This window comes from Taeniopygia guttata, chromosome 1 (assembly GCF_048771995.1).
Source record: "Taeniopygia guttata chromosome 1, bTaeGut7.mat, whole genome shotgun sequence".
Taxonomy (NCBI): Eukaryota; Metazoa; Chordata; class Aves; order Passeriformes; family Estrildidae; genus Taeniopygia; species Taeniopygia guttata.
In genome coordinates, this window is record NC_133024.1 from 63,426,614 (window position 1) to 63,453,127 (window position 26,514).

At 35.8% G+C, this 26,514-nt stretch overlaps 1 long non-coding RNA gene across 2 annotated transcripts in view; it reads left to right on the forward strand.

The window, feature by feature from the left end:
- Positions 1-26,514, forward strand: part of LOC140684254 (uncharacterized) — a 168,177-nt gene that overhangs the window by 9,259 nt on the left and 132,404 nt on the right. For both annotated transcript variants that reach the window (XR_012056239.1, XR_012056241.1), the window contains exons 2-3: positions 6,383-6,487; positions 6,954-7,125. This is a non-coding gene — a long non-coding RNA (uncharacterized lncRNA). The remainder of the gene's footprint in view (positions 1-6,382; positions 6,488-6,953; positions 7,126-26,514) is intronic.

A 26,514-nucleotide genomic window follows, 5' to 3' on the forward strand; every position in this document is an offset into this window, starting at 1 on the left:
GAGGGTGATGTGATGCTTTTTATCTGTAGAATTAAACTCTTTAAGTCTTCCTCTTATGAAAAGAGAAAAAACAGTGTTTTAATGTTGATTTAAATGTTCACCTAAATGTCGTACCTTCATGCCCTCTCTCCTGAAGACTTTGCTTTTACTGCGATCAGTTGTTCCACCACATGGAGTCAGTTTAGGCTATTACATTTCTAGCAGATAATTCTCTTTTTCCAAAAGCTTCATTGCACCTATTTCCTTCAGCAATTGCTTTGGGAACACTCCTAAATATAAATCAGGATTATGGTTGCTAGAAGGGCACAGTAGTGTACAGAATAGTAAATGGTGGAATATAACTTAATAAAAGAAATTAAATGGAAAAATATACAAAAGGAGGACTGAATAAACTCATTGGAAAGAAGATATCACAGAATCTCAGAATGATTGAGGTGGGAGGGGACTTCTGGAGGTCATTTGGTCCAATTACTGCTCAAGCAGGGCCACCTAGAGCAGGAGGCAGAGGACCATGTGTACTTGTCTTCTGAGTGTCTTCAAGGATGAAGAGTCCTTATCTCCTTGGACAACCTTTGACAGTGCTCGGTCATCTTCACAGTGGAAAAGTATTTTCTGCTGTTCAGAAAGAACCTCCTTTGTTTCAATTTGTGCCCATTGTCTCTGGTTCAATACACCAATTCAAAGGAAATGAGCTGTACAGGCAAGTGATGGAAGAAGAAAAAAATACAAATTAGATTGGAAAAGAATGGACAAAATTTGAGGGTCTCACCTCTCTACTGCTCAGAAGAGTGGAACCAAAGTGGCAAAACCACAAGGATTGGTAATGAAAGGAGATCACTCAAACTACATAAAATGGGAAAATGAAATGAGCAAGCATGAGATAACATCAAACACATTGTTAACTTGCAAAATCTACCCAAAACTGATAGAGGAAAAAAAATTCTCTAATTTTTTTACCATAGTTTAATTGTTGATTATGGTTGTATTGTCTCTGGACACTTTTTTGTTGTAGCAAAAAACTTCTGCCAATATGCTATTGTACATATGACTTCTTCTTCTATATAAAATTAATTTTATATCCTGAATAACTCCAGCATTACTTATATTTTCCTTCTGTTTTCTGCTTTCTTTTGCTGATCCCTACTTAATTTTAAGTCCAAGCATATTTTTCCACTTATCTCTGACTTCCCTATGGTGTACACCGTCAATCCTGTTTGTATTGCACAAATTACCAGTTCTTCACCATTTCTCACCTTCCATCTGTTTTTCCTTGATATGTAAGCCAAGAAATGGCTGCTGCAAGACTATCTAGCATTAAATTCATAGTATTATCTGTTACATTGAAATGTGTTGTCCTATGTGGATAATAAATTCCTGGATCTCATTTGTTTTCCTATACAGAGTAATCAGTGATGCAGATTCAAAAAATGTATTCCAGGTGAATCAGCTGTACAAAGAAGCCAATGTAAAAGTTGCCTAAAAAGAGGATTAGTGTATTTCCTTCTCAATACGTCACATTATACCTACTGTAAAAAGAGCAGATATCCAAACACAGAAGACATACTCTAAAAATTAAAAAATACCACATGGAAATGCTATACATTATTTAATAAAGTGTATTATATTAGCATCCATCATAAAATATAAAATGTGTCGTATGAACAATTTTCCTCATTTTTTTGGGGATTCACAATTAAGGATGTTGCTTTGGCAGAAAGTTCAGAAACTAAAATGGTAATGTGATATTCATTGTGATGTAGTAATTGGTCCTAATATCAAGTTGGAATCATATTCTTACAGAATTTAGCATCAGAATTTATTAGATTCCAAAATCATAATATGTAAATTAAGACAAATATCCTCAGAAATAATTTAAATTCATTTGTTAGACTTACTCCTTCTAATAGATTTGTACCATAGTTTTTAATCCACATTCTTTCTACTTATATCACAAATAAACTGATCACCTTCAATAAAGTGTCTCTGGAAAACTGTTGTTAGCTCAAGGAAATCGTGTTTACTCAAATGTTCCTCCAAGTTGTCATTTCTATAGGAAATTTTGTTTTAGTTTAGTTTAGTTTTACTTCTAATTAGAAGTGGTTTTTTTGAAATGGAGAATGCCAGTTAAGTTTAGGTTTTTGAGGAGTGTTTGTAGGTAGTAAGTGAAGTCCATGGTCTATTTTACAGATTTAGATTAGCCAAAACCCCCAAGAACAGGTAAGAGTACATTTGCTCTGTTTTGCCTGTTGTTTTCTTGCACAGTCCATGCTGCATGAGGTAGAACATATCTGTTCCAGGTAAAGCTCCTATTGACTCCCTAGACAGGAAGGTGATTGTGGAAACTAATGATCTTCTGAAGTAGAATGACTGTGTTTGTTAAATGACTTGGCGCCACATGTGAAATGGTTGTGCTTGCTATTGATATTTTGTCAGACTAAACTGGTCTTTTTCACTTCAAAGAGAATTTTATTAACTCTGTTTCAAAGCCCATGAAGGCATGTTTTATCAAAGGCTTTATCACTACAGTGGAAATGGATTTTCTAAGAAACCTTATTGACTTCTTGAGTCAATTATTATGTTCAAACTGCTTGTATGGTTTTCATAATATGAATGTTACTGGAAAGAGGTAATCTTGCTATTTTTTGGCATGCTGAAGATTTTTATGTTTGTTATCTATGTTATTCTTTTCAGAATTATAGACTATTTGAAGCTGTAAGGTGCCTCTGGAGATGGTTTACTTCACCTCTCCTCCTCAAGGCAGTATTACCTAAAGCTGGTCACCCAGATATTTTTCCAGTTAAATTTGGAATATCTCTAAGGACAAAGACTACACAGCTTATCTGGACAACCTATGCCACCGTTTGACTTCTCTCAGAGCAAAAGGATCACCCCCTTTGATGTGCTGGTGATGCTCTTAATGCAGCCCAGGAGGCAGTTGGTGTCCTTTGCCACTACAGGCACATTGGTGCAGACAGAAGAATCACTTCCCTTATTTTGCTGATCTCACTTTCTAATGCAGACCAGTAATGCACTTGACTTTCTTTCATTGCTCACTTTTCTGCAAAACTCATCTGCCACAATAAGTTTTGCTACCTCATGATATTCCATTCCAGACACAGGACTTGCTTTTGCTCTTGTTGAACTTTCTGTATTTCCCTGAAAACTGTAGCAAAGACAAGGTAAATGACATCCAGTGTTTTCCCATCAGCTGCAGAGCTGACCATCTCATCACAGAAAGCTATTAAGTTGCTCAGAGTTTACCCTTTTTAAATAGATATGGATTAAATTGGTCACCTTGGGTCCATCATATATCCCAGATAAAGAATCGAGGAGGATTTGCTCCATAAACTCCTCACTGACATTAGAACACCTGTTTTGTAGTTGTTCAGTTATTCTTTCTCTTCTTGGGTCTGATGTTTCTATTTTAACAGTCACTAGGAACCTCCCATGCTTGTCACAACCTTTCTAAGGCCCTGTAGTGCAGCTTTGCAGGGGCACTGGCCAGTTCCCTCAGCCCTGTCTTGTTTACTGAAAAAAAAGCCTTAATCTTAGATGCTGTGCTTTAGCATATGTAATTCTGCTTCTCTCTTCCTCCCTGTAAACATACATATCAAGAAAGAGAGAAATGTACAGGTTAATTTAGAGAAATTCCAAGCCAGTGAAAGAAAAATATAGATCTTCAAGAAAATTTTAGAAGAGAGCACAGCTTATATTTCTGAAATTTTTGAAGGGACCTCTGCAATTTACTTCAATCAATCAAAAATTTTCCTCACATGTACTTATGACTGTAAATATGCTGCCTTTGAATTAAGTGTAGAAATTTCTTTGAAACTTTTTCTAAAGTTTTAGAGAGAAAAAGTAATTGAAACTGGGAAAAACCAAAAAGCAAAAAATGGGAGCACTCACAGTTTTGGTTGTTTTTTTTCTGTAAACTCTTGTCTAATTCTGTTAAAGAAATGGGATGTGACCTTAATAAAAATTCATTTCAATTTTTTGATTGACAGTAGATCTTTATGATGGGTTAATTTTAACCCATTTGTGTGACTCTATTCATAAAATTTTGGTTAATATTCTAGCTTGAATATTAGTATCCTACTCTGATGTAGCTAAGTACACAAAAAGAAAGAAAATGTTTCCTAACTATCTACTAGTTACATTTACTGAACTGTAAGACATGCATCTACAAACCCGTAGAAAAGGAAAGGATTAATTTTGATCCACACAAAAGAGTAAATTCAGCTGAAAAGATATAGAAAGATTATGTTTGAGCAACTGGGCTCTTAATACAGTCTGTTAAATAGAACAGACTGGATTATTATAGAAAAAGAACATGTCCTACTTTTAATATTTGCAAATTGCTTAGTTGGGAAGAGCTATTTTTGCTTTTGGAGACAGGTTAGTTATGGTTTTTTTTTTTAAACTTCAGTTCTGCAATATATATGTAGAACCAATATGTTAACATTTGCTTTGCTTATTCAAATAATGCTAATTTTACCTTGTATTAAGTCTTGTCAGATCAACTCAGAGATTTTTTTTCACCGTGCACTTCAATATTAAAACTAATAGTGATGGTGTGACTTTCATATCAACTTTTCCTTAGGAAGCATCAGGTCTTGTTTCGTTACCTGGCATGGTGGAACTGGAGAGTGAGACAAAGCACATTTTATCATGGCCTAGCATGGCATGTGCCATCTTTATGCCATGCCTGTCACATGGCCTTCCTTCTTGTGGATCTTGAGTATGTCCAATCAGTCAGTTTGAAACCTGTGCTGAAGAGCCTGCTTGGAAAGGCAAATTTCTTAGCAATGGTGTGTCTTATGGAGGTGCCTCCAGACCTTTTCCAGAGTCTCAAAGAATACTTCAGAATGGTCTAGCAGACATATTTCTTTCCCACTGTAAAAAAATAGTGTGGCAACCACTGAAACGTCTAGTTTTGCTATGCTTTCATCTGTTCATGTAAATATATCATTGCAGGGTGGTTGCGTTTGGGTAGGACAGGACTCAGTTACCTAAAAGTAATTTTGCTCATGCCACTTGAAACACTCTGTTGATCTTAACCCACTACAAGGGGCTGGAAAAGATTCTACACTTCAGAGAGATTTTCACTCTTCTTGCTTCTCAGTATGAAAACCAGGATACCAGTGGCAGATAAAATGGTCCAAACTTCCACCATTGCACATCTAAATGCTATATCTAGTGGTTGGACACCTAAATCGCTCTTTAGTCTCAGGGTTACCATCTGCATCTGCGCTGAGTAAAGCAGCTTAACGACTTAGATTTTGGTGGTCATAACCTCTAAATGAATCCTACTCTGGTTGCCTTGGCTCCCATTAAAGACAACTCTTCTTAAGTGGGATTCATCTCCGCAATCTGATATTTTTGCCTTCAGATATTTTGCATCCTTAAACTTTCTGTTTCTTGTTAGTTGTTTTTGAGGGATGCCACATATATGTGTCTGATTTTTGTGTATTCTACCCCATTTGTGTTTGGTGGCTCAGCTGTGCAGCTTAACAATGCAGATTGGTTTTGACACAGAAGTTATTGGATCTTGTTGTCAACAAGAAGCATGATACATCAAATAATTTTTCTTCCAAATAATGAGTAAAAAAGAGTCTTTTGTAACCTACCTGCATGTTTTGTAGATTAAAAAGCATGCAAATTATTTTTGTGATGCTTTGCTATTATTACTTATCACACCTTAATTATGGTTACTTACATTGCTTTTCCAATTTCTCTCATATTATGGCATGTATTATTCTTCCATGGGTAATATTGATATTGTGCAGCAGTGATTAAGTAAAGATGGGTGTTTCAGTAAATTCGGCCTTCCCTCTATCTAAAAAAGACTGGAAAAGAAGTAAAGAATAGAAAATTAAAAGTCATTGCTCAAATATTAAATATTAAAGTCTTATTAAATTTCTAGCTCAGGAGAACTGGATGTAATATACCTGCATTCAAAAATTAAACCCACTGTAATAATCTAGAGGAGTGTAAGGAGTAAATTTCCCCACTTTTCTTCTTCTTTATATATATATATATATATATATATATATATATATATATATATATAGTATTTAGATGTAACTAAATGCTGTAGGTATATTCAGGATTTGTAAGTTTCTGAATGTGTAAATGATTTCTGAGATGTATATATATCTACTGTAGTTTTTGTTCAGTGAGTAATCCTACTCTGATGTAAAAGCTTTTTCTTTGATTAGTAAGGATTTACATTCTCGGTGTAGAAAGCCAAAAAAAGATATTATTTGCCATTAGCATGATTTTATATTAAAACAAGTTATATTAATCACCTTGCAGATAGTCTCAGAATGTCTAAAAGTAATTAAAATAAGTATGTAACTTATGATGTGACGTTTATTCACAGATTTTGATTTAGCAGCTTTGCCAGTAGTCAAAAGATCAGAACATCAGTAGAAAGCTGAAGAAGAAAACACTGTGTGAAGAATCACATCCTACTCCATTAGAAATGGTAAACAAGTAAGAGTGAAGACTGAAAACACAGATTTGTGTTTTGGCCTACTTCATTTCCCCATCCCATTTCTAAAACCATTTATCTTAGTGCTAGTGATTGATTAACCAATGCATTTTTAAATACTCAGACTATTTAAATCAGTTAGCATAGGAAGTTTTTGGCATAATTCTGCTTAAGAACTGCATGTTCTTTTTTCATTTAAATTTTGAATGCAAGCACTACCTTATTTGGATAAAATAGGAAAAATCCTAGTCTTATCATGCAGAATGCCATAAATCTGCTTTGGAAAAGTCTCATGCAGAATTTCACATGGGAGTGGAAAATAATGCAGTGCAATTATTCTTCAAGAAAATAAGCAAAACCCCACAACAAGTATTTTAAAAGTGTAATTAGGCTTTTTGTTATAAGCTACAATGGTGAACATGTAATGAAGGAGCTCTGCTGTTACCATTTTATTCTTTAGATGGAGTTGGAAAAGTCTCTCCCTGTCCAGAGGCCCTGTTTCACAGGCTGCTTTCCAAGGACTCGCTGACCTTTGTGAGAATGAGACGCAGTATTTCTGTAACTTCAAAAGAATGGGACATCACTTTGTTGGAGCCACACACACATGGTTTATTTTACTGTTGAAATCTAAGGTAACTAAAACGCTAAAGATCAAACCTAAAATTCTGATTTAGGATGAAAAATTGAAAGGCATACCTGCAAAATGCTTTGATATTTTCCATCTGAAAATCAGCAGCCTTAATTGATTCTGTCAGGAGTGACGAAGTGGTCTTCACAAAAGCTGGTTGCTGTAATGGCAACACAACTGGAAGCATCAGAGATGAAAATTCCATTTTTTTGCACCAGTAAGGGGAGCCTGAATACAGATGGGAAAAGCAAGTTCTCTGGCTGTGACTTTTGCGTGATAATGCTACCTGCAAAAAAACCCAAGTGGATGTTTGTACTTACAGACAGTAACAGGCATCACTTCTATGTGTTTCCTTGAATTGCTAGATAACTCTATACTGCACATACTGCAGACAATAAGCAGCTGGTTTTGCATGTGCCACAAGTTTTTTGAAATTTGTGTATGGATGACCTAGGTAAGAAGAAAGAAAGCATCAAATCTTTCTTGTTATGGTTGTATGACCAGACCTGCCTCCTCTTCCACTCGGTTTTGTGTTATAAGAGGGAAAAACCTTTTGTGTATCCATAGAAGCCCTTTGAAGATAAGAATATTTTCTTCAACCTTGTTTTTTTTCTTTATTTAAGTTGTGTGGTATCTCTGCCTTGTCTGTCCCATTTTCTCTCATTAAGTCTCCCTACCATTAAGGGCTGCTTCCTTCATGTCCCACACATTGGCCTTTGAGAAATCCAGTAATAGCCCATATTCTTTGCACGCAGAAAGTTAAATAGCTGTGCTTTTTTTGCATTAACAAGTTATTGATCAAGAAAAATGTCAAAATAGAGAGCAAGATATGGCATTTTCAAAATTCAATAATCCTTTTTGTGATATTTCCCTGAGCTGAGGAATGCTAATACTGAATGAAGATGGAGGACAGAAACTGAGATGTGTCAGTGGAGCATAACAAATCCACAGGAAGGGCTTAGTTTTACTGAAATTCAATTACTATTTTATATATAAGCAAAGTTACCTAAGAAATTAAATTGACACAAAGACAATAGATGCTCATTATGAATCAGAAAATTATTCTGAGCCGAGACAGATTTTTTTAAAAAGCCAGAGACTGGCAATCCTGAAAGTAGCAGTTTTCTATGGTCTTTTAAAAAATACTTCTTTTGTAATGCCAGAAAAAGTGGAAACACCTTTGAATTCAACTTATTAGTCCAGTTTGACAAGTAAAGTATGAGACCAGATATCAGCTACCCTGCCCTTGACTGGGAATCTGTGATGTGAAGACAGAAGGAGAACTACTAATACTAATAAACAGTAATGTGTTCAAAGAACAGACTTCCCCAACATTTGTCTAGCTGCTGTATCTTAACCTAGATGCTTTAAGCATAGATAGCTCAAAGGAACACTCTGGCTGAGTGGTACATCATTCTCTGCAGAGCTTTTTTTCTTCCTGTGATTGTGTGTAGAGGAGGTGCTCCAGACTTCTCAGAAGAGCACGGCTACAGAACAGAAGGCAATAGCCACAAGTTGCAACAGAGGAAATTTTGACCAAGTATTAGAAAAAAAAAAATAAATTCTGTGGGGGGTGATTGTACATTGGCACAGATTATCCAGAGAAGCTGAGAAATCTTCACTGTTGGACCTGCTCAGAACACAGTGAGGCAAGGGCCTGGGCTTGCTGAGCTAATTGATGCTGATCTGAGCAGGCTTTGCACCAGATGACCTGCAGGATCCTGTCCAGCTTCACTTGCTCTGTGATTCTGTGGATCCAAGGCTAAGCTAAACCCATAAGCGTTTATTTATCTGGTTATCTGCCCTATCTTTTTGTCTTGTTCTTTTTGCTTTTACAATCTAGTCAAAAGAAGATACCTAAAATTTATGCATAACTCTTGGGCTTTTTTCCAGCCTTAAATTCAAGCTTCTTGTCTCCATTGTTGACATCTCCAAGGCATTATCCTGTTTATACCATCATCTCTGTCAAGAATTAGTGTGTTCCAGTTCTCTGACCTGATCCACTAGATTTATCCCACATAAAGTACAACTGAAAAAATTAAAACTATCTCTTGTTCAAAGGAACCAAAAGCTATTTCTTTTATTTCAGAAAAAGCTTTTGATCTAATGAATGGAACCCTTTTAAAAAGTTTGCATGGGGTCAAAACTTCCATGAAGGACTGGAATGGTTTTGTTTCATTAAAATTGAACCAGTCAACATAAAGAAATAGCAGTAGAGACCCACAGAGCCTGTGTTTGCCACTGGTAATAGCAACACAATAGATTAGAAGTATTTTCTCCGTGAATATCACAATATATGTCACTCACCTGTAGACAATCTTTTCTAAAAATCAAGTAAATCTAGCAGATCATGGCAAAATGTGAGAGTCACTGTGATAAATTCATAATGTCACATACTAAATCAAAATACCATAATACATGTTTTGCAGACTGAAGTACATCTGAGAGGCAGAAAGGAATAAAAGATTTGGGAATTAGAGTTAATAAGGAAGAAAGTAAAATTGTCTGGGCAGCAAAATGAGCTCTTCAGATTCTGTCTGGCTTCCTGGAAACCAGGAATTCCAGTAAAGAATACAGATAAGAGGAAAATCACCTTGAATATGTATGTTTCAGACAGACATATTTAGCAACCATGATTTTTAAGGAAAAAAAAAATCAAACTGGGTCAAAGGTGCAGTGAGTTTTGAGTACTTAAATGACTATTTTTTTGACACAAGATTTAAAGCATTTGTTTAAAAAGCCAGACCATGGTGGGAAAGTTTATGCATGACTTAATTAATAAAAAGAAGAGTGTTTTGTTAAAATGCTGTCTTCCTAAATAAGCTACTGAAAGTATATTGGGCAAACCTATAAACAACTGAGGGAGCACATCCAAAATCATATTTCAAGGGACAGCAAATTTCCTCACTTGCCTGTTAGTCTTGCTGTGTGTTGCTAACATCTGGGAAGGCACTTAGTCACTCTGAGTATATTTTATTGGGAATATTGCTTAAGCAACAGACATTAGAGTAGTTTATCCCAGTGCAAATGAAAATTTGTGAGGTAGTTCAGTTTATGAATAATAACACCTAGAATGATGGTTATAAAATTTCTGTTTGTAATGCAATAAAGATTGCATATAAATGTAATCATTTTATATAAGGAAAATGGTTTTGTTTTGTTTTCTTGAAGATCATTACATCAAAGATATTTCATGTGAAAAGAAAGAGCAGGGGAGTGATCAGTCATAATCAGTGAGGGGAAAGTAGCCCTAATGTTCAGATGAAAGCTGGAATTGGAGCAGCTTTCTCTGTAACAGCTTAGCATGTTGAAATATTCTGTTAGTTTGCCTGTAGTACTACAAATCATAATCAGAATGATCACATATTTATATATTTAGGTCATCATGGCACACTAGGCAAAGTTACAGAATTTTGTCAGAGAATACAGAATTCTTCCTGTGGTCAAGCCTTAAAAATGAGTTTGCTTATTCATTTTTCCTCCCATTTTTTACAGACCGGTATGGAATAAGTGACAGGGTCTTTACATGAGTGATTTACTGTTCAGATTTCCTGCTGCTGTTAAAGATAATAGTGAAATTTCAAATAGCAGCATTTAAATTGTGTAAGTAGAGTGTGATTTAGTAAGCTATTTTTAGTGGTCAGTTCAATATCTACTCTATATACAGATACCCAGGTTCAAAACTTTTCAACCACATTTTATTTCTTTGCAAGCGATTGTGGGGGGGAGAGGGCAGCTGAATAAGATATCCTCTACCATTTCATATCTCTCCAGGGTTTTCTTTCCTGAACCTCATAAAGATGCTGCTACCAGTCTTTTGAAAATTCCCACCTCCCAGATTCCAGGATTGCCAGGGAATTTATTGAAACCACTCTAATATCCTGTTGTTTGCAGACCTTTTATAATGAAATGTATCTTTTTTATCACTACAGTGTGGTTCTTCTAGTTCTGTAGTTTTGCAAGGGGAAAATACATCAGGGCAAATAAACTGGCAGAGCTTGGGAAGGAGGTCAGTATCTGGTTAGAATTATATTTTAGATGCTTTTCTGTTGAAACTCTTTTGCCTTTTTTCAGATCTGATCACAAGCTCTCAGTACATAACAGCTCTCTGTAAAAGCCTGCATTTATAAAGGAGCTTGTCCAGGGCACGGTCAGGCTGTTTCATCACTGGGGGTTCTCTGAGAAGGATAAGTTACTGAAGAAGGCAATGACTCACCAAAGAAGCATTTTAGCGATGATCAGTTTCAACTATGTTTTGGAACACAAAGATAGTGTTTGTCAATCTATTTAAAGAGCTTCCCTGTGAGAAGTTTAATGCATTTGTGGGAATTGAGTTTCTGTTTTCAAAAGTAAACACTGTAAGTCATGAACACAGAGCCACAGAAAATAAATAGGAGAAATAAATAGGGACATTATATTTCAAATTATAGGGCTGAACTTTCCACACACCTAGAAAATAGTAATTTTATTTAATGGACATATTACTGAAGATACATAAAGATTATTTTACCCTAGAGTTGCAGCTTGTGTCATTGGTATGTATGAACAGTGAAAGTGTCTGTCAAATGTTAATTTTTTTGCCTTCCTCCAAAGAAATCCTACTGACCATCTCAAAGTGTAGTAAAGATAAAATCTTGAAAAAGGATTTCCAAATTTGTTTGGCTCCCTTTTAGAACTATGTACTCTGTAGTTCATAACTTCAGCTGCCTCCTCAGGAATGACCCTTCAGTAGCACCGGGGCTGAACCTATCTAGAACAACTTGCACAATAATGTGTAGTTGCTTTGGAAGAAATTATTTCCCTTTGCAATAGAACCAACAGTTGATGTGGGGAGGCTGTATGCATTTGGACTGGTGTGTTAGTCTTCCAGAGGAGGATTTCTGTGTCTTTCTCTATTTTCCTGGCTTTTAAATACTGTCTGTTCCCTTCTAAGTTTCCTCACAAATCCTCCTGTCTCGTGTGGCTTTCTTCTTTATCTGTGCTAAGACATATGAGCAAAATGAAACAAGGAAGATTTTTTCCTCTATATTTTCAGGGTAGGGGAGACTGTAGATGATGATAAATCTCTCTTTCCAGGAAGAGTAATAAGAAAGAGGCCCAAACTCTTCCATTCTTGTGTGCTCAGCCAGCTGGGTGAAACAGGCTCTCTGGGAAGGAAAGAGTAGTAGGTGTAGGAGGTGGGAGAGGGGCAAACCTGCTGTTGAGTGGGTTGGGCTGTTTCACAGCTAGAGCAAAAGCTCTTTCCAACAGGAGAGAGCTCTAAATGCATTAGTGAGCCATTTGGTTCAGAGAAAATAAAAGATGTGAAGAAATAAAAAAGAACCCCCCCCCCCCCCCAACTTCTTTCACATTTGAACACGCTGGATTTTCATTATAATCCATTAACCTACTCATAGCCTTTCATTAGAGCCCTAGGGAGACTGGAATATTTTTGGCAATGTACTGTTATGAAAAAATACAAGTTAAAACCCCACATCATAACTTCCCCCTTCCCAGAAATTGGGAGTCGTCAAAGAGAAATTTGAATCTTTTCTCATACCATACCATGAAGAGGTCGAAATTACATGAGCGTCAGATATGTTTCATTCTATATTTGCATGATTTTTTTGAAGAATAAAAAAATTCCCTATAATTTGGCATGATTTGTCTACTTAGTTAGTACTCAGTACATAAAGCACACACAAAGACTTTAAAATATATGTAATTAGGAAAAAAATGCCTATAGGCTGAGAGAAATAATGCAATTTTAGTTTGGAAAGTAGCTTTAAAAATACACTGTTTGAACCAGTACATTCTTCTGATTACCGCAGAAATATTCTATTCGTTTCATTGAAGGTACCTCTAGTGTAAAACTAGAACTTTCTGGTCTTTCTTGTTTATGTGGTAGCACATTGTTTTCCAGGTTCAGCCTGAGTCACTGCTGTGATGCTTTACAATATTTATCTCATGTTTTTTAAAGGACCTACAAGATGCTCATTTAATTACCTAAGCTACCATCTTCTTAACTACTGTCAGGGATGGCACCGAAAGTGATGGAGATTAACTCTGTGACAAACAATATCATCCATATTGTACTCAGCAGTTTTTTAAACAGTTTTCGAAATATGGAGTTCTAAAGTCTCTAATCAAAACCTCTGAAAAGAGGATAATAATCTTCCTGCATTATTGCTAGACTTCTTAATAGGTCATAATTATTCCATAGACCCTTTAAGAAATCACATTAAGTATCTCTATTCCCATTTCTGTGCATTAATCTAAAGACAATTTTTTTTTTTTTAAATACTCCCTTCCAGATACCTGTTTGAAGGCCATACATTTGACTTGGAAAAGGTATTGCAAATTTGTGGAGAAAATAAAATTAGAAACACTTTAAATTTTACATATAATAAGTGAGATTTTACGTCTGCTGCAATAATTCTGATTTCTCTTGTGGAAACTGGATTTTCTAAATTTAATACTGAGAGCTTGCATTGTTTAACATGTAAACTATGGATGTGCAATGTTTTACCAGCAGTTTATGTTTGAACCATTGCAGAGGTGCTATAGAAATATAGTAAAATACATCAGAAAGACATTAGAACACTGGTACCACAATTATGGCTTTAAAACACTGTATTTGAAGCTTTCTTTTTGCTTGAAATTGACCTCTTATTAACTAAAGTAACCCATTTTGCTTGATGGTAATTGGTTAAGAAAGATACCTTTTATCTCTTTCAGCTCTGAAGAGTGCTTTGTCCACATTTAGAGAAACCATGGTGAAAATATGATGGTAGGAAGCCTCAGACAGAAATACGCCCTATTTTCTTGATTCATTTATTTGTTGTAGCTGAGATATGTTATACAAATGAATTATCAGTACATATATATTGTTGCAGCAATATTCTATTTTTCTTTCTAATAGCTGTTTTTATAATTTCTAATAGCCCTTTGTGAGTTCAGAATTCTTAGCATCAGCTGCTGGGTAAGAAAATTTCATTGATTTTCCACAAGGTGGCACGTAAGAATCAGCCTGTATTTTAATTACTATAATTCTGTTAATGTACACTTGGTAAATGTCAAATGCATGTGCATACTCAGTGAAGAAGGAATACATTCCTAGTCCAGAGTGTAGTGTAAATGACAATTTAAATACAGCATAGCAAGTGCTGCTCTATCTCTTGCTGAATTATGGAGTTGACTGCTATTGTAGAGTAGGTTGTCAAAATAAAATCGAACCTAAGCATGAGATTAAAAACTGATTCACATAATGAAATCCCTTGGAATTGTGCAGGAATTAACTTAGAATAAATTATTTATTTATGATTTAATATTATTTATTCATGCTTACATTTTATGAAAGACAAGCATCAATATCAATGTGTTTCCTTAAAGCAGATAAATAATTTTTGAAGTGAGCATTTAGTTATTAAAAACTTTTCATTCAGTCATTTAATTTGTGAGTTTTGGTGCAGTTTCTGTGCTAGAGAACTTCCTTATCAAACCAAGAAATGGGTCTGATCCAAGTTGCCATCCAGGCAGAAACTTGTCAAGATATTGCATATCTAACAATGTTAAACTAATGAGTGGTTTCTTCTGGTGCTAGAGATCATCACATACTCTAAATTTCCTAACATTACAATAAAAGAAATAAAATTGGCTGACCTACCACCAAAAAGTTGCTACTATGGTATTTTTTGTATCTCAAGTAGCTACTGCGTGGACAATCAATCTGAGAAACTTTGTGCTTGTAACAGACTTTGAGCAAAAGAAACCTTTTGGTAAAAGTTCCCAAAAGCAGACACCAATCTATGCAGTCAGTAATAAACTGTAGGCCCAGTCAAATCCTACCAAGAAAGAAAATGGCATTTTTATCAGACTGAAAACACTGTAGAAAAGGAATTTAATTTTGCGATTATTCTGCAATGGATCTCTGTCTCTTTCAACAAATGTGAAATATGATCTAGCAGTATATAGCAATGTTCCTAAGTTCATATCAATGACATATTATTTCCATCTGCTCGGAAATGTTCCCTGAAATTCCCTGAAATTTGCATTTTTAATTTTATTCCTCAGAATGATTATTTTCCCATGGTTAATGGAAGGGCAATATCATTAGGGGACATCTATATCCTATCAATGTTATATGTGAATTAGAGAAATATGTACAAGGGATAAGAAGGAATTAAAACCCAACATGTCTTTGGTGACCAAATTCTAAACTCAGGGTCATTATGATAAGTAACAGGGCTAATTAGCATTTGGTCTGAAATTCTTAGTATCCTTAACCCAGGAGAATGTAGACCGTGAATTGATGAACTTGATCCTTGATGTGAGTCTGATCAGCTCTAGAACTGATTATCACTGAAGTTAATCCTTTTTCAACTAAAATTCTCAGAAGGCCACAGAAGTGTCTCTGTGTTTGAGGCCTTGAAGGAAAGGACTTTCCAAGTTTGCTGTTGGAATTTCCCCTATGTTTCTGTACAGAAAAAAAACTAACATTCAAAATTCCCACATTTTAGGAAATGAGAGTCCCTGTCACTTTAGGAAACAAAATTTCCAGGCAGTATAGAAGACAGGAGATGATAGAGGGACAAATAGAAAATTAAGAACAGTAATGAGCTCGGGCATCCTGCAAGTTCTACATAGAGTGACAGTGGATGGTCTGTGCACAGTGCAGCTGCTGGTCTGCTGACATTAATGATCTGGGGACTCTTGCCTCCTTACCCAAGCACATCTCATTGACAGCTAAAGGGCAGTTAGCAGCACTGGTGGCGGAAAAATTTATTCTTTTATGCTGATGATGACTGATGCTTGCCATTTTCTGCTAAAACTTCTCCTTTGAGCTGTGATACAGAATTTGAGCATCAGGTAATTTTTTTCTTCTGAAAGAACTGCTGTTTCAAGCACTGCCTGGTGCCCACTTGCACTTCTGAGGTAAAGAGTTACTGAATTTGTTTCTACTGGCAGAAGACTTCATTTGATTTTTATGTTGGGGCACCAGCTCATTCACTAGCTGTCTCAAGATGTTTGCTACTTAAAAAAATATGAAGTAAGAACTATCAGGGGTTGTGGTTTTAATGCATTCTTTCCTCGCTTTCCCTGTGCACAACAGCCTGAAGCTGGGGCAGCAGAGGTGTGAGATAGCAGAGCATGGAACGGCTGTTTTCAAAGCTCTTTCTCAATGGTATGCCAGAAACTGCATATGCCTCCTTGGAATATTTTCACTGGAATGACTGTATCAAAGGAAGAGTCATTTTCCTCTTGCTATTGCTAACACAATTCCAAATTACTGCAGCCCCAAAAAGGACTGGCTAGTGTGCAAAGCAGCTTGCTAGCTTTCTGGAAAATTGCAATTTTCAGTAAATAAGCCAACCATACGATGTTCTTGTGTTGCTGCATGACAGCTTTTGTAACTTTATGAATACTGCTTTACAATCCGTATGAAGGATTCCCATTCACTCAATGATAATTCCAAAGTAATTTCAACTAGAATTATGCTACAAAATACAGACGTGTAGAAATCTAATTAATGTAATTCCCTGAAAACCTTGTAATATTCTTACGGTAATAGAAAAATATTTGAAATAATATTATCCATCTACATGCTGAAAAAGAAATCCAGCATTGAAGTTTAACTGACTATTTATAACTAAGTAGAAGTAAAGTGTGCTGAATAAAATTTAGGTGACAAATACTTAAGTGACTAAAAAAATTTTTGGATTTTCTGTCTGTATGGAAAAAGAAAAATTGTAATTTTTAATAGCAGTTCTCATTCAGAGGATGGATAATGAGAATGCAAAGAAGCCAACTACTTTGCACTTCATTATTGATATGAACATGGCCCCAAAGCAAAACAAATGTTGATACATTCCCATGAGTGTATTCATTAAACAAACAGAGGTGTTTTTTCTGCTTTGAAGAAACATCAGTGGACTGAAATATCACATCCTCAAAAATGGTACATATAGATAATGTCAGTGATGTTAGAGAATTATATTACTGCTAACCCACAAAAGCATTGCTAGAAAAGTGATGTTTTAGTAAAATCCATTTTGTTTCTCTTGACCTTTTTTAGTGTTAGTCCTATTTGTACCTTTGCAATTGATTTTAAATGTCATGAAGACCATACCTGCAGAAATGTCTCCCAAATCAGATTTATCTTTCTTGATGTGGAAAAGGCAAAGTCAGAATGTTTCTTCTTGATAAAATAGCCTTCTGTTGACATACAGCATAGTTTTAAACAAGCTGTAGATTTCTGTCTTCACACTTCACATTGCTAGTCTCTTTTCTCTGTGGTCCATCTCAAAGTATCTTCACCTTTGTTTCACATTTCATCAGGCTTCAGCAGGGTGCTGGAATAGGAATTCTGCAACTTTTCCTTTTTCTGCATTTGCTGCATCTGTATTTGATTTTTATTTTCCTCTGTGACACCAAGATACTGGAATGGAGGCCACTTTGTGAGGTCTGTCCATATCTTCTGAGATTCTCACTGTGTCACCCTGAAAATATATGCTGGAATTTTGTGAAGTCTAACATTAAAATAGGATTTTAGAAAAATTTTATTGGATTAAACCGCATTTTTGGATTTAAGAAGTTACGTCCCCAGTCATTCAGACAAGGAAATTATATTAAAATGGTATAATACCTGCCATGATATCAGGATCTGAAGTTGGTTTTTCTCTGTCTTGATACTGATTAAATAGTTTCTAATAGTTCCCAGTCATGCATTTGCTGAGTACATTTACTGAGTTTTTAATAAGGCTCAGTGTGTTTGTAATAGCAGAGGCTGTAAAACTGATATATTTAGCCAAACCTTATTTTGGTGGACTGACTATGGGAGTTACTAGAGATACAGCTTCCTTTTTTTTTTCCAACCAGTACTACAAATCAACAACATAGAAATTCTCCATTTCAGTAATTGCACATTTCTGGCTCTTGTTGATATACTCACTTATATTTTTCTTAGCCTCGTATATATTCACATAATGGTCAGTGGAAGTAACTAGTCACATCATTCTGTACATTCTGTCTGGAGGAATATGTATGTATTAGAAAAAGGAGATTCTCAGAATAAAGGGTTCAAATTGTCTTTTCCTCATATCTGTGTCTGTGCCCTTATAAATCCTCCTTATGAAACCTGAGCCCTCTCCTCCTTTGACTTATGTGTTTTTCACTTAAGCTTGGGTTGGCATCCATCTCATCCAATCAAGTCTACAGATTAGAGGCAAACATCTGAGCTACTACCTCAAACTCCAAGTGTTGTCAAAGGAGAATAACAACAATTTCCTAAGCCAAATCTGGCCTGTTTCAGAAGGTCATATTAGAAAGAAATAAGGTATGCCATTAAAAAGCTTATTTCTCTCCCTTGTCTATCAGAGGGATTGTTGACAACTCATATGTGGAAGTCTAGAGGACAGTCTCATCACCTGTGTTAATAGCCTCTAGTTATGCTTTAATTGTTTAAAGAAAGAGAATTGGACAAAATCCTTGGGAATTGTAGACCTTTCACTTACCCGACAGTTATACTTGAAGAGCATAATTTATTTCTGGACAAAAGAGAGAGCTCAACACTGAACTGCAAAAGCCTGATATCAGATGTTCCATCAGAAGTGCTGTAGCTCTCCACATAACTAAGTAGTTCACCTCTGAAGGAAGACCTGCATTCCAGATGTCTCTAGGCAGGTGAGATGAATTCTTCTTATCCAATCCATGCAACACAGTGCGACAATTATCTTCACCTTAGTTTCATTGAATTTTTATTTTCTTGAGTGTTTGCCTCATTCCTGCACTACATGTTTGCTTTGCCTTTTATATATACCCTATGAGTCTTGACTCCCTAACATTGCTTCCTCCAGGGATTCCTGAATTCAGACAAACCATAAAAATATTCTTACTCCATTAACGAGATGCTGTCCATGACCATGTAAGCTTTTAAAAAGATGCTACAATCCCCTTCCTAGACAGCACAAGTCAGAATCCTTTTCTTCATCTAAAGCTTTGAAAATGAATCAATCATAAAAGCATAGATATGGTTTATTTCTCAGTAATAATAGCTCTACATATGCCACAAATATATGATACCTATTTTTAAGCTTACCAATAACCTCAGTCATGGCAAATATTCATTAAACATCCCAATGTTTTAGTATTTTTCTTTGATTTAGTGTATTAAATAGAAGCTATTAGCTTTCTGTGCAATCCATTTCAAATTATAGTAACTGTCTTTCTATAGAGAAAAATAGCCTTGAAAAACATGTTTTAGAAATTCTGTCATGACAAGACATATTTGTATCAGTACAGTAGTAATTGCATTTCTTAAAAGCTTTTCCATTCCGGTATCAATTAGGGACATTGTGGCTTTCTTCCACTATTTCATAACACTTACCCAGAAGATAGTTTGTCTTTTTAATGCTTTCTGCAGTAGAGTTGTGTATTTATGATTACAAACTTGAATGATTAAATTCTAAGAACTATCTGGACTCCCTTGACTCCTTGAAAGCAAACATAGTAGTATATTGAAGCACAGATGCTGTGCTCCATTGTAGCCCTCATTTTGACACTTGGAATTTTCAAAGGTTAAATTTGTAATATGTAAACTTTGTAAAATTCAATTTTTCCTAAATAAACAAAAGACCACCATGCAGATAGATGCATTTCCAGAACGAGCTTCTATTGTCATCAACAGAGAAGACTGAATTGCTTGCCATACAAATTGTTGTGGAAAGGAAATCTTTCATCGTGTATGAAACACAAATACGTATGCAAACACATCTATGGGTCATAGAACATTGTACTTTAAATTAGCAGTGATTTATAGGAGCAGGAGTTTCATGTGTGTTGTCTTTTTGGACCTGAATATTATTTCTTGGTTAGTTTTCACCCGTATATTTAAGTGGGTCACTAGTCATTATCTATTTATGTTGTACCAGTTCAGAGTAAATAACTACTACATTTCACTGATAGAACTGTATGCTTCAAACACTCTAGAGTAAGATACATGAAAGTACTTATTTATTTGGGGGAGTAAATTATCCATGTCTGATTGAAATGCCAAGTGAAAATGGATCACAATTCTGACTGATCTAATTTCTTTAAATACACTGCTGCTCTTAAAGGTGCAACTCCAACCTTTTTTACTGTCTCTGTGTGTACACTCAGCCTTTGCTGGGAGGCAAGTGCAGTGTTTGGTGACTCGATGTTAATGAGAAGCCTAGTCTGAAAGTCTGGAGCCTTCATGCACTTGCTACTGACAGCTCAAACCCCAAACCCGGGGTGAAGTGCACCCTCAGAGTTCAAAACCTGTAATCCCCACTGTGAGCTGAGCTTGGCAGCTGAGTCTACCAGGATGTGACATGTAAAACAAGCTACAATGTGGTAACCAGAGGCTACTTTACATCACACACTCATGTTTTGGAACGCTTGAGATTGCTTTGACTGTGAATTTTCTCAGCTCTCCTGCTAACATGTGTAAAGGTAATGCCTGATACTCAGCCTCCTCAGCACTCACCTACCACCTCAGAACCTGCCAAATGCTTATGCTAAAATATGAATGCAAATTGGACGTAATCAAGTTCAAATTATAGCAGTTGTTTTACGTTTTGCATAGACTTTGCTTCTTGTGTATGAAGCCTGAAGAAAATCCTTGCTTATCTGAAAACTAGTCTGTTTATCTGCTGATATAACTCAGGATAATGAAAGACAATATTTTTCCCTTCAACACATACACTGTTTAAGAGCATCTCCACTGAGTTTTAAAGTGTTAGCAGGTAGTTGAATCTTAGTGATCACACGGTTACCCATGGCTGTGAAGAAGAGGATGAAAATTAGTATTTACCTGCCTACTCTGAAAGACTCTCTGGGAGGTTTGCTAGCTGCCCACACCCTACTTTTACTGCTGTTTGTGGGGCTGTCTGTATAGTGTCCAGTTCTCTGGACAGGGAGAGCTTTCTACTGGCACAGCACATAGCTGAAGGGCTCAGATAGGCAACACAAATGAACAGCTTTCTTTAAGCATATACATTAGCAATATTTAAAACTGGATGAGGTGAATAACACCCAGATAAAGCATGATTAAGTCACCTCTTGACTTTCTTTTATGACAACCAAAAAAGGGAATAAGTGTCCCTGAAAGCAAAGGCTAGTTAATGTGATGCATTCTCTAGAATTATGGCAATCAAAAATAGAGTTAAAGAAGTTAAACTATGTGTAAAAAACACAGAATATGAATGCGGTAACCTTCATTTCTCATTCCTTTAAAAGTTTAGTCATGCAGTTATTCAAAAATTCCTGAAGTCATACCAGACCTGAACAGATTTATTTTGTGCCAGAAGTCTTGTATACTCTGCTGCCAGTTCTGTTGTTCATATTATTTCATCTATAGAGCAGCATATTGTGTCCTTCAGCTTTTAAAAACAGTCAATTGCAAGATGCTTACCTTAGAGTAAGTGGAAGATTCATATTGCTTCATAATTTAGCATGATGAGCTCCTTTTATGTCCATGTGATAAAAAAGTAATTTCATGGATGTTTTGACACTGCCCATCAATTTTTTTTTTCAGAAGACTGAGAAAGCTTTTGATCTTTCCTGAAAATTAATGAACTATTGAACAGAAAAAGAAGCAAGCAAGAAAGGAAAAATCATCCTAATTTTTCCTCTGCAAATAGAGTAATTTCCCACAAAGAAAACAGGTTTATGTGAGGAATCGATACAGGAGATTTATTTCTCTACCAGAAAATCCAAAGTGTAAAATACAGAACTACTCCACAACAAATAGCAGGTGAATGCAGAGGAAGAGGGGCTGGGAGCAGCTTTGCTGCTGTGAAGGTTATAATGTGAAGTTACACATTTCCATAGTAAAACCATAGTAATCTCTTTCATAATCACTCTGTTTTTAGCATGTGGCCCAAATAACTCATCTGATCTTCTAGTAGCTATAAGGTATATTCTCAGATTTATACTAGACAAGATCTCTGCCTTATCTTCAAATAAAAACATTTCAAGGGTGAAAACTACTTGCTGTTTAGATGAATGCATTAGAGAGGATTCCTTTTCTTTCATAAAATTTTGGGTGAATATGAATTTATATATTTATAGTGTGTTTCATGTTTTCTAAACAAAAACTGACTTACTAGAAAACTTTAGAAAAACTCAGGTCAGCCCTTCTTTTGTGTTCTGATGAAATACTCTAAGTTAGTTCATGCAATTGGCTCAGCTGGAACTGGCCAGACTATTTTTTTCACCAAAGTTATACAAAACAGGACAGGACTATTTTCACTCCTGGCAGTATTTCTCTCCTCCATTAAAGTGAGTCAAGTCAGCTGGAGAAGTATATATTTGAGGCTTAATTAGACTAGTCATGGACTTTCAGTTTTAAATGTGAATCAGCCTGTTGAGCTGGAACCATTTTGTTCCTTACTGAAGTGAATCAGTTTAGCATTTGTATAGACATTGCACATTCAACACTAATTTTTACTTAGGCTTTGCACAATACTGTTCTTCATCTGTCTTTTACACAGGGGAAAAGTTGACAAAGATTTCAGAAATCTTTAATCTTAGTTGCTAAAGCAAACACTTTTCAAATCAGGCCTCCTCCAGGGAGAGGACACTAAAAAACATAATCTATTCCTGTAGTCTTTTAGTGCCTTTCTCATCCTGCCCTCTGAATGGGTAAATTATGTTTGTTTGCTTTCTATAGCTATCTGGAAGAAAACCTTGGTCATCCCAGTTTTTTCCTGCTCCTGTTCTGCCTGGAGTTTACAGGTAACTGTAGTGAGGAAGGTCACAGTGGTACATCCAGGGGTCTACAGTGGGCACTGCAGAGCAGACCGATGTTAACAATGGAGAATAGGACCAGAGGAATGATGTCCAGGTGTAGTGTAATTCAGGCTCACACTAGAGCCTGAGGAGTTCCGTGTCAATCGATATCTTATATTTTAACTGAAGTGCCAACATAGTTAGATTTTTTTACTCTGGTGGCATAGTCCCAGCAGTCAAAGAATATAGGGAAGATGCCACTTTTAGGTGATGATCATATTAGACTAGAAAATAGTTGAGAAGTGCTCCAATCACAATGTTTCTGTGTCCAAATCCTACTGATTTTCACCAGCCTTTCTTACTACTATCTCAACATATTCTGTCATTCCGCAACTTTTAGGTAATATATGTATTTCATACATTGTCTGTCAAATCAATGGGATGCTGAAAAGAACATGGAAAGGATTTTTTTTTTCTCTTCTTGCAGAACTAATCGCTCCTTTAAACATCTTGGGGTAAATAAAATTATTGACAGTTACAGGACACTTACTGAGTTGATGACATGTGAATCTCCCAAGCCCAAGAAGAGGAAAAGCAGAAGAGCAAAAATAATTGGGTTCAAGAAGAAGTGCTCATAACTTTGGGATAGGTAGTTCAGCCTTAATTTTGCAAGAGATTTTTTCCTCTCTGAGTTGTATACAGAACAATTTATAGAACTTTTCTTTTCTCCTGTGCATTATTAGTTATCTTTATTTCTGCACAGCAAGAATATTCTGTACAACAAGAGATGCTCAGGTCAAAAAAATGACAGGCTTAAGCATTTACCTCCTGTCAAAACCACTTATATTTATGGTAAATATGGGAATTTTGAAAAGAAGTATCCATATGTAGTACAGCTCTGGGATACAAAGTGCTTAATGCATTGCTTTCATACACTAGTCTTGATGGTATTGGTTTTATTTAATTGCACCCTAAGGCTTGCACAGAAAAAAAAACCTTTTAAGATACATTATAAATGGCACGTGTACATTTTTGAGGTACCAGACATGTTATAGGAAAATGTGGATTTACTATATGAGAAGAAGGAAATCTGCTTTGATAATTTTCAGTGCTGAATTTTTCATGGGAACAACATTTAGTTGCTAACAGTGATTGTAGTAAGTAGGTCAGCTAAGTAGACCCTGGGTCTCACAGCAGCATCGGTTTCTATCCTGAAGTGCTTAAAAGATTTTAAAAGGCACATGGTAGAAGAAACAGGAAGATGGAAAAGAAGAAGGAAGTTATAACAGGCAACCCAGAGGCAGTGGAATTAGCTCTTGCCACTTGAAAGGATTCATTTAATCGGGTGGATAAATTGCCAAACCAAAAACTGGAAGATGTGGTGGAGTTATCTTTAATTCAGAGAAGGTGCTTGTTTAGTTGGACTTCCTTTCTTAGTTGAGGGACTCCTCTGGGATCCTGAAGTTTGCCCTTTTCTGTGTGAGAGTGGAATTGTAGTGCAGCAGTAACACTGGATCCTCACTTCCAGTCATTTCTTATTCAGGGAATCTATAGCAGCCTTCTTCTAATAAAGTGCTATTTCTTTAGCATGAAAAGGATTTCAGTAATGGCAAAGAAAAATTCAACAATAACCAATCTCTTCCAGTCTTTTGACATGTCACCTTGGAAAACAAAAACTGAACAAAGTAGGTCAGCCAAATGGGAGAAAGGCGATTACACTGTTCCAAATATGTGTGATATGTGGGCCGTCTTGGGAAGAGGATGGACAGATGAGGCAGCTGGATATGTCTCATGGCAATGCTCAGATAATGACAGGCACAGCATGAAGCTCTGAAGGCGTGCTATGGTAGGCCTGTTCCTCATATTCCATTGTGAGCTTAATTTCCCCCAGGCGAAATAGCTTCCATGCTTTGTTGTGCTATACCTTTGAACATCTTTGTTGCTAACTATTTTCTAGAGCATGTTTTTTTTTTTTTGCCAAACCATAAAGCAAAAAATTTCTTATTAAAAAGTGCATACCATTAAGAAAAAGCAAATTCTCTATATTACTACATCTTTCTGCTCAATGTGTTTCCACTTACACTGACCCATTTGTTTTTTTATCATTGATTTAATGACAGTATCTCAGAGCAGCATTTTAAGTCAAGAACTCACTGAGGCTTTCAATGAATAAACAAGCCAAGAGCTCATCCCTGCTAATCCATGTCATTATTGGGACAAGCAAATTGGACCCCAAAGTCACCTTGAGTTGAAGTGGAGACTGCCTGGAAGGTCAAGGATTCACAGGCTTCAAATATTTCTTTTCATATGCAATTCTTCATGGATCCATTTTTGCTGGACATTTCACTTTTAGAAGTTATCAGATTATGTCTAGCTAGAAATTTAAGTCTTGTGGGAGGTTGCCTAAAATTTATATACTGTGAGGACCTTTATCTCTTCAATTCTTCAGTCCACTACAGTTTATTTCTGACACATAATCTTTGTGTTTCAGAAAGAAATTGAACTTGAAAATATTTAGTAACTATAAAGACACATGATTTTATTTTAGAGCATTATTTTTTATAATGTTCTTCTACTTTTTTGAAGTCTTTTCAGAACACATCAGATTAAACCATGGCTGAAATTATTTAAATTGTAATTAAACTTTAAGATATACCCATCATATTCCAGAATTCACTAGAGGAGGAAAGTGCACATCAGAAGTAACCAGTCCAGCCGTGTACATGATGCATAAAACTGTAGCTCTTTTGTCTGACACTTTTTGTGAGTCACTTTTCGTGAGTCACTTTTCAGAGGAGATAAATGAATCACACCCAATTTACTTCAAATCACAAAATGCCATTATCTTCTACAATCAGACATTGTTACAACTCTTACTACAATAAAAATCCAGGCTGGCAGCCATTCAGTCTTCTCACATGCTGGCAATGATCCTGAAGGTATCCTGTCTGGATTGTTTTAGACTGCACTCTACAGACTTGGACTTTTTTAGCTTTGGAACAGAATAGGTCATTCAGAAGTGATACTTTACAGCTTACAGTTATAACACAGTTATAAACTTCAAATTTCTACAAGAAACAGTCAAACACTTCTTAATTCATGGACCCCAAAGATGTTATTTTCTTTTATAAAATATACATGTAATTTTTCAGTAGTGTATTGTGTAAAGGAGGGAACTCATGTTCATAAAATGTATTTTTTTTCTTACTCTTTTTCCAGTAAGGTCATGGGACACCATTCCTGTCTCCGTGGAATTTCCCTGTGAAAGATTTGGAAATAAATAGAGAGATAGTAATAAATAGAGATAAATAGACATAAATAGAAAGTATCTCTGGGTGGTCTGGTTTCAAACTGAACATAACTTCCTAAGCATAAAGAAAAAAAAGAACAAAGGAACCGTACACTGAATATCAAATCTTAGGGAAGTGTTTTTGTAACTAATTCAAAGTAGAAGATGATGTATTAATCACATGTCAAAGCAATATTTCCTCAAGCAGTTCTACCTGAAGGAATTAATTCAGAAAATAAGCAAATAGAGAAAAGGTTAATGGAAAGTATATTAAGAAATTTTGCAGCTTTCAATGTTCTGAAAGATATGCTTATGCTTATATTCAAAATAATTTAGATTTCAGTAATACTGAATTGTCACTAGGTGAATGTC